The following is a 14,182-nucleotide window of genomic DNA, read 5'->3' as shown; positions in this document are numbered from 1 at the left end:
TGAAAAAAAAGACATGGAATGTAGAATGCATCATTAAATGTATTCAGTAAAGAATTATTGATGTACTTCACAAAAAGAATTAGCAGACACTATCTCTGGCTTAAGTAGATTTTACTTATATTTATTCATTTGCTTATTTTGATTTCTATACCAATGAACTTTTCAGACAATTTGTATAGTGGCACTAAACAGTTTATGATGGACTATTTTACCTCACAGTATGTTTTACAAGTTAAGCTCATATCAGCTGAAGGAGATCTCAAACCCTTTAACAATACTACCTTTGAAATCTACTCAGTGTCTTGAACTGTAGCAGCAAATCGATGACAAATTACATTAGTCTTCATTGCTTAATTTTTGTTTTATTTTTTTCTGAGATAAGGACTAAGTTACCTCAGAGTGGACTTGAACTTGTTATGTGGCTTAAGATATCCTTGAACTTATGATATTTCTGCCTGGATAATCTGTGATGAGATTACAGGGCTGTGTGCACCATGCTAAATATATCTGGTGATCAGGATCAAAACAGAAATCTTGTACACAATAGGCAAGAAGACTTCCATAAGAACTACATCACCAGCCCTTTTGACTATTTATTAATCCATTCAAAAGAGGAAATGTCAATTCTTTAAAAGTATTATTGCTTAAATTCTATATCATCACTCATTATTTTATGAGTTATTGCAAAATATTTATGTCTCTGCCTCCTGCATCATTTTCTTTAAGAGAGTACATGATCTTAACATTACTATTCCAACAAACTGTTTCTATTCAAAATGGTTGCTCATACCTTTTTTCTGATATTGTGACTTTTTTAACACTTATTCCACACATGACATTCATCAAAATGAAAATTTGGTAGAAGATTCCAGGAGCTTAGCATATATGATTAACCATCTTAGCTGTATAAGTTGGAATAAGAAATCATGAATCATTCCAAACCCTGTTACTCTCAGGTAGAGAGAACTCTTGAGGCTCTGGTGACATCAAGCAGCAGAAAGAAGATGTCAAGGAAAGGTCAAGGAGAAAGTATCTGGTATAGTGTTTTATTAGATATAGAAGCAAAGAGGAGAGCAGAGTAAGGATATAGTGATGACACATGAGAAATAAAAGTTTGAATTTTTAATAATTATTAACATTTTTCTCCTTGTCTCCTAGTCGCACCTATTTTGCTTTCCTGTTGGCCAACAGTGCTTTATTCATTAAACATTATGAGAAACATATACAGAATGACATCTCCCATCAAACTTGAAGGCGGAAATCAACAAAATGGAAACCAGGAAAACAATACAAAAAATCAATGCAACAAAGAGTTGGTTTTTTGAGAAAATCAACAAGATACACAAACCTTTATCTAAATTAATGAAAAAGCACAGAGAGAACATGCAAATTAACAAAATCAGAAATGAAAAGGGGAACATAACAACAGACACAGAGGAAATCCAGACAATTTTCAGGACATACTTTGAAATTCTGTATTCCACAAAAATTAAAAATTCAAAGGAAATGGACAAATTTCTGGGTAACTATCACTTACCAAAATTAAGTCAAGAACAGACAAACAACTTAAATAGACCTATAACCCCCAAAGAAATAGAAGCAGTCATCGAAAGCCTTCCAACCAAAAAAAGTCCAGGGCCAGATGGATTCAGTGAAGAATTCTACCAGAAATTCAAGAAAAACCTAATACCACTATTCCTCAAACTGTTCCACAAGATAGAAACAGAAGGTTCATTGCCAAACTCTTTTTATGAGGCCACAATAACCTTGGTACCCAAGCCTCACAAAGACACAACTAAGAAAGAAAACTACAGACCAATATCCTGATGAACATTGATGTAAAAATATTCAATTAAATACTGGCAAACCAAATTCAAGAATACATCAGAGAAATCATCCACCATGACCAGGTAGTTTTCATCCCTGGAATGCAGGGATGGTTTAACATACGGAAATCTGTCAACGATATCCACCATATAAAAAAACAGAAAAAGAAAAACCATATTATTATCTCCCTAGATGCAGAAAAAGTCTTCGACAAAATCCAGCACCCTTTCATAATAAAGGTCTTAGAGAGGTCAGGGATAACAGGAACATACCTAAACATAATAAGAGCAATATACAGCAAACCAACTGGAACATCAAACTGAATGGAGAGAAACTTAAGACAATTCCTCTAAAATCAGGAACAAGACAATTTTGCCCTCTCTCACTGTAAGACCGTCATAATGAGGAGTCTTCCAGGTTTGATCAAAACCCCAAGAACTCAATGTCCAGTCCAGTTGCTGCAAAACGCAAGAGGTTTTAATGAACAGGGAACGTTTGCAACAAACGGGCTCCTCCAGTACGCAGGCTAGAGAGAAGCCCCCTCACCTGGGCCCAGGTGTTTTCAAAGGCAAACCCACAAGCTTAGGGAGGGGGTAGGACCCTCTGTCCATTGAGTATGTGACCCTTGGAGGCCAGATGGTCTTCTATTAGGGTCAACAGACCTTAGGGCCTCAGAGTGTGCTAATTAATTTTGTCTGGGCAAACCAGAGTTGCAGCTATCTCTTTGTTTCCTAAGGAACCTATTTACCACCTGTTGACTCACAGGAAAAGAGGGGCAGTGTGAATTATTCTTATCTCAGGGCCTTGTGAGAGGAAGTTAGCAAATTCTAAGAAACAGATATTGGTTTCCAGGTCAGTCCATCATTAATATTAATTTTTTGGTCTTTCATCCCATATCTCTTCAATATCGTACTAGAATTTCTAGCTAACGCTATAAGACAACAAAATTTCCAAATTGGAAAGGAAGAAGTCAAACTGTCTCTATTTGCAGATGATATGATGGTTTAGATAAGTGACCCAATAAACTCTACCAGGGAACTCCTAGAGATGATAAACACCTTCAGCAAACTAGCAGGATACAAGATAAACTCAAAAAAAAAAAAAATCAGTAGCCCTATTTTTTTCAGACGACAAAGAGACAGAGAAAGAAGTCAGAGAAACATCACCCTTTACAATAGCCACAAGCAAAAAAGTATCTTGGAGTAAAGCATACCAAACAAGGAAAAGTCCTATATAATAAGAACTTTGTGGCTCTAAAGAAAGAAAATAAAGAAGATACCACAAAATGAAAAGATGTCCCATGCTCTTGGATAGGTAGGCTAAACATAGTAAAAATGGCAATCTTGCCAAAAGCAATCTACAGATTCCATGCAATCCCCATTAAAATCCCACCACAATTCTTCACCGATCTTGAAAGAATAATAATCAACTTTATATTGAAAAACAAAAGACCCAGGATAGCCAAAACAACCCTATATAATAAAAGAACTTCAGGAGGCATCACCATTCCTGACTTTAAGTTCTACTACAGAATTATAGTTCTGAAAACAGCCTGGTATTGGCATGAAAATAGACAGGTAGACCAATGGAATCAAATTGAAAATCCTGATATTAACCCACACACCTATGAACACCTGATATTCGACAAAACAGCTAAAATTATACAAAGGTGCTAGGACACCATCTTCAACAAATGGTGTTGGCACAATTGCATGGGGGTTGGTAGAAGACTGCAGATACACCCATGTCTGTTACCATGCACAAAACTCAAGTCCAAATGGATCAAAGACCTCAACATCAATCTAGCCACATTGAACCTCTTAGAAGAGAAAGTAGGAGGTACCCTTGAACAAATTGGTATGGGAGACTGCTTCCTGAACATAACTCCAGGGGCATAGACACTGAGAGAAACAATTAATAAATGAGACCTCTTCAAACTTAGAAGCTTCTGTAAGGCAAAGGACACAGTGGACAAGACCAAACAGCAGCACACAGACTGGGAAAAGTTTTTCACCAATCTTATATCCGACAAAGGGCTGATCTCCAAGATATACAAGGAAATCAAGAAACTAGTCAACAAAACATCAAATAACCCTATTAAAAATTGGGGTACAGAACTGAAGAAAGAATTCTCAATAGAGGAAATCAAAAAGGCTGAAAGATACTTAAGAAAATGCTCCACATCCTTAGCTATCAGGGAAATGCAAATCAAAACAACCTTGAGATACCATCTTACTCCTGCCAGAATGTCTAAAATTAGAAACACCAATTATGACTTATGTTGGAGAGGATGTGGAGAAAGGGGAACACTCCTCCACTGCTGGTGGGAGTGCAAACTCATACAGCCATTTTGGAGATCCCTATGACGGTTCCTCAGGAAAATGGGAATTAGTTTACCACAGGACCCAGCAAACCCCCACCTAGGGATATGCCCAAAGGATTCACATCCATGCAACAAAGACATCTGTTCAACTAAGTTCATAACAGCACTATTTGTAATAGCAAGAACCTGGAAGCAATCTAGATGTCCCTCAATTGAAGAATGGTTAATGAAGATGTGGCACATCTATACAATGGAATACTACTCTGCAGAAAAAAATAATGGTATCTTGAAATTCGCAGGCAAGTGGATGGCACTTGAAGAAACCATCCTGAATGAGGTAACCCAGTCACAAAAAGAGGAACACAGTATGTACTCACTCACATATGGATTTTAGACCTAGATCAAAGGATCAACAGCCTATACTTCACACCACCAGAGGAACTAGGATACAAGGTGCATTCTAAGAGATTCATATAAAGTCCCTGACAGAATTGGTAATGGACAGGTCCCCAAGAGCTCAGGGGATGTGGGGGGGCAGTGAATGGAGAGAGAAGTAGGAGAATAAGAGGGGGAGGAAAGGATAACTTGTGTGACCAGGAAGATTTATCCAGGTTAGGAATAGAAGACAGGAAAGAGAGAGAGAGAGAGAGAGAGAGAGAGAGAGAGAACATAAAAGAGGGAGCCAATATTGGTTTGAAGATAAAATCGAACACAAAGAAAGGTCGAGGGAACTACAAGACTGCTCCCAACTAACAATTTGAGCTTCCATGGAAAGGTTACCATAAATGCCCTTCCTGGAGAGTGAGATAAACAACTAACTTATCCATGGAGCCCTCAACTAATGCCTGTTGGAAACAAAAGCAAACATAAACACTGAGTGGATGTAGAACTCAGATGCAGAGGGAGAGGACAAAACCAGGCAGCAGAAACACCTAGAGGCAGCTTACCTGAACAAGGCTACCAGACTGATAGCTCAGAAGCCAGCACAGGACTGACTCAGGCCCCCCTGAATATGGGTCTCAGCTAGAGGGACTGAGCAGTCTAAGGGACCTCAGACAGTGGAGCCAGGATGTATCCCTGATGCACAAAAGGACTTTGCAAACACATCGCCCATGACTTATTCTAGAGACAGGAGAGCCCTAGTTCCTACTTCACATGACCTGTCAGAACTACATTTCCCCTACTGGATGACATTCCCTTACATATGGAATTGGGGTGGGGGGGATGGGAGGGTGGTTAGAGTGCATGTGAAAGGGCAGAGAGGGTAAAAGGTAGGGAAGGAGGGGGAGAGGGAGGGAGAGGGAACTGGGATCAACATGTAAAATAATAAATTTAATTAAAAACAATGCTTTGACTCCAAAATTTAAGTTCAAGGACAAGTTTCTGGGGAAAAGGATTTCTATTTTTGTTTCCACAGAAAATGAAAAGATGTGGATTCCTTCCAGATTAATGTGGTTTGATCATGCTAGACCTCCTGAAACAGAGTACCAGATGATCCTACATTCAAAACAGTTGAACAAAGTAGCCTGACAGACTACAGCCAGGATTTCTGAATCTTCTTGAATTCCCCATGACAGTGCCCCTTACCATTAGGAAGTAGTTTGGAAAGAACGATGCCCAAATTCCCAAAAATTGTCTATAAATGTTTGTTTTCATTTAAATGGAATTGGTTATATAAAATAAAAAAAATAAAAATAAAAAAAATAAAAAAAAGAAAGTTTTAAAAGCCCACACAATTGCATTAGCTTGTAGATCAAGATAGAAGTACTAAGGTACTACTCTATTGTCAAAACTGCCTGCCTGCTGCTGTACTGCATGTCGTGAGGGTCATGGACTTATCATCTAAAATAGTAATCCCCAAATAAACTATTCTGTAAGTTGCTTGGTCATGGTATATCATTACAGCCATGGAATAGCAACCAAGACAGGAGACTACTTCTAGATAAAACTGTGAGGCTGTTTCTAAAGGTGTTTATCTGAAATAGGAAGGTCTATCTAGAATGCAAAAGGCACCATTCCATTGTCTATGTCAAGACTGAAGAAAGGGTAAATAAAGTAAGTAAATTCCAAGAAAAAAAAAAGTAAAAATAAAATAAAAGCTCTGATTTTTTTTTTTAAAAAAAATGTATTGATTATTTTAATGGTAACAAATATACTTTTTGGATTCACTTTAGTGATAAGATAATTTAATAAATTAGCATTGAGATTATATTTGATATGTGTCTTTCTTGATTTACATCTTAAAAATGTATAGTATAGGTAATTTCATGAGAGGTATTTGAATTACCTTTTTTTCAAATTATGAAACTATAGAAAAGAAAGAACATATCTAACAGAGGTGGTTATGAAGATTTTGGGGACAAGCTTCTAGGAAGTATGTTGTAAAAGACTTGAAATATTAAAATTTTTGCAAGGTGAATTTTAATATTAGAAAGTTTAATGTCTGTGTACTAATAGAATTATTAGGTATTTCTTTAATAATTTAATCCAAACATTTATTTAAAACTATAAGCGAATATAGTCTTACAATTTGGTTGCTTATAGGCACTTATGTCTTGAGCCTGGATCCAGTTCACTAAGGAAAGGAATCCACAAAGAAATCCAGCCCAGTATGCATTATTCCTCATTCATTTGTTTTTTACTTATTACTGGGCCCCGAATACATTCAATGCAATGTTGGAGGCTCTGAATAATACAAATGAAAAAATGGATATAATATAAAAAATGGAAAGTTTATCCACTTACTAAGGTTGCATTCATGCAAGTTGATTCCAATGATAGTAAATTATAGGAACTGTCCAAATTTGAATGACAATACATTATTCCAAGGCCGCACCAACCTGAACATTTTGAAAATATCAAATGTGTGCTTCAAAAGTAAACATTTAACTCTTAACAGTGCAAAAGAAAATTTGAATGAAAAAAAAATAAGACTCTGTATGCATAGTGTATGAAAATGAAGATTTTGTTAGTTATTTACATTTATTTATATTCTGATTTTGGCCTTGCTGACTGAAATTTCAATGTGGTTTTCATTTTCATTTAACTCATCCCTAAGAATATACAACAATATTTAGTCATATTTTACATAATTTTTCTTCTATTGATAATTCCCTATTCAGATCTATATATCCTATTACTTACTGGGTCATTTATTTTTATGATTTTTTGCTGTTATTTGTATATTCCAAATATATACCAAAGAAGATTTCCATACACTCTGTGGGCATTAATCAGATTCAACTAACATTTTGGCAATGTTTAGGGTTTTTGTTGTTGCTGTTTGTCTTTTCTGTAAATTTTTAGTCTTAATTTCTGAATAGATAGAGACATGTTTAGTAAGTTATTCAAGTTCTATTCTGTATCTATGTTGTATAGGTACTGTCTGTGTTTTCTTCTAGCATTTTCAGCATTTGAGATTTCATATTAAGATTTTTTTAAAAAAAAATCACTTTGATGTTTATTTTTGTGCTTGGTGATAAATCTGCATCTAATCCCACACTTCAGCATATGTACATTTGTTTTCCTAGTACTATTTGCTTAAGATCATGTCTTTTCTGGAATGTATATTTTGACAACTTTATTAAGTAGGAAATAGTTAGTTGTAAATGTGTTACACACATTTTATTTTGTGTTAGTACCATGCTGCCTTTATTATGATACATCTGCAGTATAGGTTGAAATTGGGTATAGTAATACTTTTAGCATTCTTGTTTTTGCTGAAGATTTCTTTGGCTACCTGGATATTTTTGTGATTGCATTTATATTTTATTATTGTTTTTTCTCATATAAATCACAACAAATCTGTGATTTGTTTGAGGGGGGATAGTCATTCTGTGCCTATCAATTCACTTTCCATTTTTTTCTTTCTTTGTATGTTTGTTGAGACAGAGTTTCTCTGTGTAGCTTTGGAGCCTGCCCTGGTACTCGCTATGTAGACCATGCTAGCCTTGAACAGAGGTCCACCTGCCTTTGCCTCCCAAGTGCTGGTATTAACAGCATGTACCACTACTCCCCAGCCTCACTTTTCATTTCTATTGCCATCTTTTTTAACATTCTTTTTTATTTATTGTCTTTCAGATCATATATCTCAATCTCATTCATTTCCTGTCTGTTCATATCTACCCTCTGCCATTGGAGCACCCTCGCCTAATAATGGAAACTGTAGTGTGACATAGTGAGTCATGTAGTAAACACTTTTGTCCATATATCTCTACTTGTGAGCATTCATTGCAAAAAGTCATTGATTTAGCTCAAGGCCTCTGTTTTCTATTACATAATTGATGATGGGCCCTCACCAGAACTCCTCTTGGTTATCTTGCTGTTGTCCTCTGTTATAGAAAAACCTGAAGCTTTAGGTATACAGGACCAGCACATAAAGATGTGTTCAAACAGGTCTAAGACAGGGTGGATATTTTGGTGGTCCAACCCTGATATTGGTCCTGGGTCATGCCAAGGGTATTCAGCCTCTCTGTTCTCCCTTGTCCTTACTACCAGGGTCAGTGTTCCTGCACTATCCTGGTGAATTTACACTTTGTAGTGGTGATCAAGGGCCAGAGCCATTTCTCCTGCTTCATGTCTACATGTTTGGATCTCCCACACCTGCATCATCAGGGCCAGCTCTACTGTGTTCATCAGGCATGGTATATGAGCCACTCTACCAGTGTTGCAGCTCATGAGAAGCAGAGACAGCTCTTCTGCTCTTATGATGTCGGTTTCAGCTCTCCTACCTCCCTCGGGCATTGACAGATAGGAGTGAGGGGAACCTGTTTCTCCTCCCATGATGTCACATGACAGGCAAGTAATGCGGACAGGTTTTTTATGCTCACAATATCAAGGTTGGCTCAACCACACTTCTCCCAATGGGATTGGCTATCTAATGCTGCTCAAATGAGGTCATGTCCAATATGCCCAATTTCACCTAACATCATCTTTAAATCTTGCTTGGTAGAATAAATGTTTTCATATAAATGTTCTTCAGATACTTCAATAAGTTTCATTGTCAGGTTATTGGGTGTGGAATAACTAAGCCTCATTAGACCTGATAGATAGCCTAAACTGATAGTATGAGCATGTGAAGTAGATATTTCCTGACAGCCAACCAGGGTCTGCTGGATGGCCTTGACAAAATAGCTGAGTCTGATGAGAGGTGACATGGACTTATGGGCAGTGACAACATCACCTCAACAGACACCAGCTCAGTGGATCTCCTCCCCCAGGGAAAGGTTGAGGTCTGTACAATGTTTACTCCTTCCTGGTATAAACTGAGCATGTTGTTTCAACTTGTTTCCAGTGTCTGTGTCATTGGTGTCATGCCTAATTTGACCTGCCCTCAAGGGACATCTGTTGGGATCCTATAACAACTAGGTATACATTTTTTAGGGTATCATGAAGGGTAGTCTTTCCATGATCTCTTTTTAGCCATTTTTTTATTTGTAAATAGATAGGCTACTAGTTTTTTAGGAGTTAATTTTATATTCCCCTACTTGGTTGAATGTGTTAAGTATTTCTAGAAGTTTTGTGGTAGAATTTTTAGTTCATGTATAAAAACATGAACTCAAATGGAAATAATTTGACTTCACCATTATTAATTTCCTTCTCTTGTCTTATTGTTCTTGCTAGTGTCTCAAGTAATATATTGAAGAGCAATACATTGAAACAAGGCATTTATGCCACATACCTAATTTTAATGAGCTAGCTTCAAATTTTCATGAGTTAAGAAAATGTTGGTAAATTCTTTCTTCTTTTAAGAGACTATTTGTCAATTTGTGTAGATGTGCTACATCTTCTTTATCCATTCTTCAGTTGAGGGGTATCTAGGTTCTTGCTATTACAAATAATGCTGCTATGAACATAGTTGAGCAGATGTCTTTGTTTCATGAATGTGGATCATTTGGGTATATGCCTAAGAGAGGGATAGCAGGGCTCTGTGGTAAACTAATTCCTGTTTTCCTGAGGAACCACCATACTGATCTCCAAGGTGGGGGGATGGGAGAGGATGGTGGTCAGGGAGCATGTGAGAGGGCAGAGAGGATAAGATGGAGGGAGGAAGGGCAGGAGAGAGAGGGAATTGGGATTGACATGTAAAATAAAAATAATAAATAAATAAATAATTTTAAAAAGAGACTATTGGTATATTTTATGACCTTTATTGCTTTGTAGAATGTTTCCTCCCATCTTATTCTCACTAGAATCCTTGCCAGTAAGGTCTATTGAATTTCCAATGGCCCTTTTCTGAATTATGTAGAAATCCATCCATTAAAAATATACATATACTTTGCAGATGATATGATAGTTTACATAAGCGACCCAATAAACTCTACCAGGGAACTCCTACAGCTGATAAACACCTTCAGCAAACTAGCAGGATACAAGATAAACTCAAAAAATCAGTAGCCCTATTTTTTCAGACGACAAGAGGCAGAGAGATCAGAGAACATCACCCTTTACAATAGCCCAAGCACATAAGTATCTTGGTGTAACGCTTACCAAACAAGTAAAAGATCTATATAATAAGAACTTTGTGCTCTAAAGAAGAATTAAAGAAGATACCAGAAATGGAAGACCTCCCATGCTCTTGGTTGTGGTAACTGTAAATGGCAATCTTACCAAAAGCAATCTACAGATTCAATGCAATCCCCATTAAAATCCCACCACAATTTTTCACCGCCTTGAGGATATAATCAACTTTATATGGAAAACAAAGACCCAGGATAGCCAAAACAACCCTATACATAAAAGAACATCAGGAGGCATCACCATTCCTGACTTTAGCTCTACTACGGCTTAGTTCTGAAACAGCCTGGTATTGGCATATGACAGGTAGACCATGGTCGATTGAAATCCTGATATTAATCCACGCACCTATGAACACCTGATTTTCGACAAACAGCTAAAATTATACAATGGGGCAAAGCGCATCTTCAACAATGGTGCTGGCACAATTGGTGGGGTGTGTGGAGGACTGCAGATAGCCCATGTCTGTCGCCATGCACAAAACTCAAGTCCAAATGGATCAGACCTCAACATCAATCCAGCCACATTGACCTCTTAGGGAGTAGGAGGTACCCTTGAACAAATTGGTATTGGGACCGCTTCTTGAACATAACTCCAGGGGCACAGACACAGAAAGAAACAATTAATAAATGGGACCTCTTCAAACTTAGAAGCTTCTGTAAGGCAAAGGACACAGTTGACAAGACCAACGGCAGCCCACTGCTGGGAAGATTTTCACTAATCCTATATCCGACAAAGGGCTGATCTCCAAAATATACAAAGAACTCAAGAAACTAGTCAACAAAATACCAAATAACCCTATTAAAAATGGGGTACAGACTGAGAAGAATTCTCAATGGAGGAAATCAAAAGGCTGAAAGCACTTGAAAATGCTCCACATCCTTAGCTATCAGGGAATGCAAATCAAAACAACTTTGGATACCATCTTACCCCTGCCAGAATGGCTAAAATTAGAAACACCAGTGATGCTTATGTTGGAGGGTGTGGGGTGGAACACTCCTCCACTGCTGGTGGGGTGCAACTCATACAGCCACTTTGGAGATCAGTTGGCGGTTCCTCAGGAAATGGGATTAGTTTACCACAAGACCCGGCAATCCCCCTCTTAGGCATTACCCAAAGGATTCACATCAATGCAACAAAGACATCTGTTCAACTATGTTCATAGCAGCACTATTTGTAATAGCAAGAACCTGGAGCAACCTAGATGCCCTTCAATTGAAGAATGGTTAATGAAGATGTGGCACATCTACACAATGGAATACTACTCTGCAGAAAATAATGGTATCTTGAAATTCACAGGCAAGTGGATGGCACTTGAAGAAACCATCCTGAATGAGGTAACCCAGTCACAAAAGAGGAACACAGTTGTACTCACTCATATATGGATTTTAGACCTAGATCAAATGATCACCAGCCTATAATTCACATCACCAGAGGAACTAGGATACAAGTTGTATTCTAAGAGATTCATATAAGTCCCTCACACAACTGGGAAGGGACAAGTCCCCCAGACCTCAGGTATAGTGGGGGAGGACAGCTAATGGAGAGAGAGTGGGAATGAGGGGGGAGGGGGCATGTGCGCCGGGGATTGGCCTGGTTGGATGGAAATAGGAAGAGAGAGAGAGACAGAGACAGAGAGAGGAACATAAAGGGGCCAATATTGGTTTGAAGATGTTGAACACAAAGAAGGTCGGGAACTACAAGACTGCTCCCAACTAACAATCTCAGCTTCCGTGGAAAGGCGATCATATTGCCCTTCCCGGGGTGAGATCAACAACTAACTTTCCATGGAGTCCTCAACTAATGCCTGTTGACAGGAGCAAACACCCATACATAAACACTGAGTCAAACTAGAACCCAGAAGCAGATGGAGGGACAAGACCATGCGGTGAAGTACATAGAGACAGCTTACCTGAACAAGGAGGAGCTAAGGGCCACTAGACTGATAGCTGGGAAGCCAACAGTGGTCTGACTCGGACCCCCTGAATTGGGTCTCAGCCAGAGGTCTGAGCAGTCTAAGAGACCTCAGACAGTGGAGCCAGGATGTATCCCTGGTGCACAAAGGACTTTGCAAACATATCCCCCATGGGGGATAACTGCCTTATTCTAGAGATGGAGAGAAGCCCTAGTCCCTACTTCACAGGACCTGTCAGATCTACTTGACCCCAACTGCATGGCATTCCCCTACATATTGTTTGTGGTGGGGGGTTGGGAGGGGGGGTGTTTAGAGTGCATGGGAGAGGGTAGAGGGGCAAAGGGAGGGAAGGAGGGAGGGAGGGTTTGGGGGGAGGGAGGGAGGGAGCGAGAGGGAACTGGGATCGACATGTAAAATAAAATAAAATAAAATAAAAAAAAAAAAAAAACAAAAAACAAAAAACGCTTTGACTCCAAAATTTAAATTGAAGAACAAGTTACTGGGGAAAAGTATTTCTATTTTTGTTTCCACAGACAATGAAAAGATGTGGATTCCTTCCAGACTAATGTGGTTTGATCACACCAGACCGCCTGAAACAGAGTACAAGCTGATCCTACATTCCAAACAGCTGGACAAAACAGCCCTACAGACTATAGCTAGGATATCTGAATCTTCTTTGAATCCCCCAAGACAGCGCCCCTTACCAGCAGGAAGTAGTTTGGAAAGAACGATGCCCAAATTCCCAAATATTGTCCATAAATCTTTGTTTTCATTTAATTGGACTTTGTTATATAAAATTAAATAAAAAATACTCTATATGCATAAAAAAATATACATATACATACTCTTAGTTTTTCCTTCTACTATAAGAAAAGTTACCTTAGAATTTGGAATACTTGGCAAAAAAGGTTTGTGTGTACCTTCCCTTAATCATAGTCTCTTCAGCTACTTTAATCAATATAATAAGAAAAAAGAACATATCAAATATATAATTATCAAAGGTATCACACATAAAAGAACAGAACTGTTGAGATGCATTCAAGAAGAAACAAAAATGAAGATGTATTTTTACTCCATTTATAATTTGCATGACTTTAATGAAGTAGCATAAAGTTATAATACATAACGTATTCACATATGCATAATGTAAAGAAATGATATAATCATTTCAATACATATACATTTATAGCAAATATATTTGGTATTTTTTACAATGGTGGTGATTGAATATCATTTTATAACATTGTAGTATGTTCTTTCCCTTGTAGAACCCACTTTAATATCAGTTATTTCTTCAAGCTGTAGTGGGTGAGACATCATCCATCTAGTAAACAGAGGAGAGTAGAAGCTAAAATGTCCCATGAGACAGGATCAAATGAGTTCATAAAATTTAAAATAAGTGGAAGCCCTATGTAGGATTTCATGCATCAGCTTAGAAAGAATTTATTACCTGATTGAGGAATACAGAACACTTGCCCACTGGAACGCCAATGATTGTCAATGGCAATAAATTAGACATCCATAAAAAAAATAGTTTCACGCCTATGTGTTTGCACTAATGTATTTGGAAGTATAGTATCTTTTCCAAATTGTAGCATTAA

Source organism: Phodopus roborovskii, unplaced genomic scaffold, assembly GCF_943737965.1.
Source record: "Phodopus roborovskii unplaced genomic scaffold, PHOROB, whole genome shotgun sequence".
NCBI classification, from domain to species: Eukaryota; Metazoa; Chordata; class Mammalia; order Rodentia; family Cricetidae; genus Phodopus; species Phodopus roborovskii.
Note: the sequence above shows the minus strand (reverse complement) of the source record.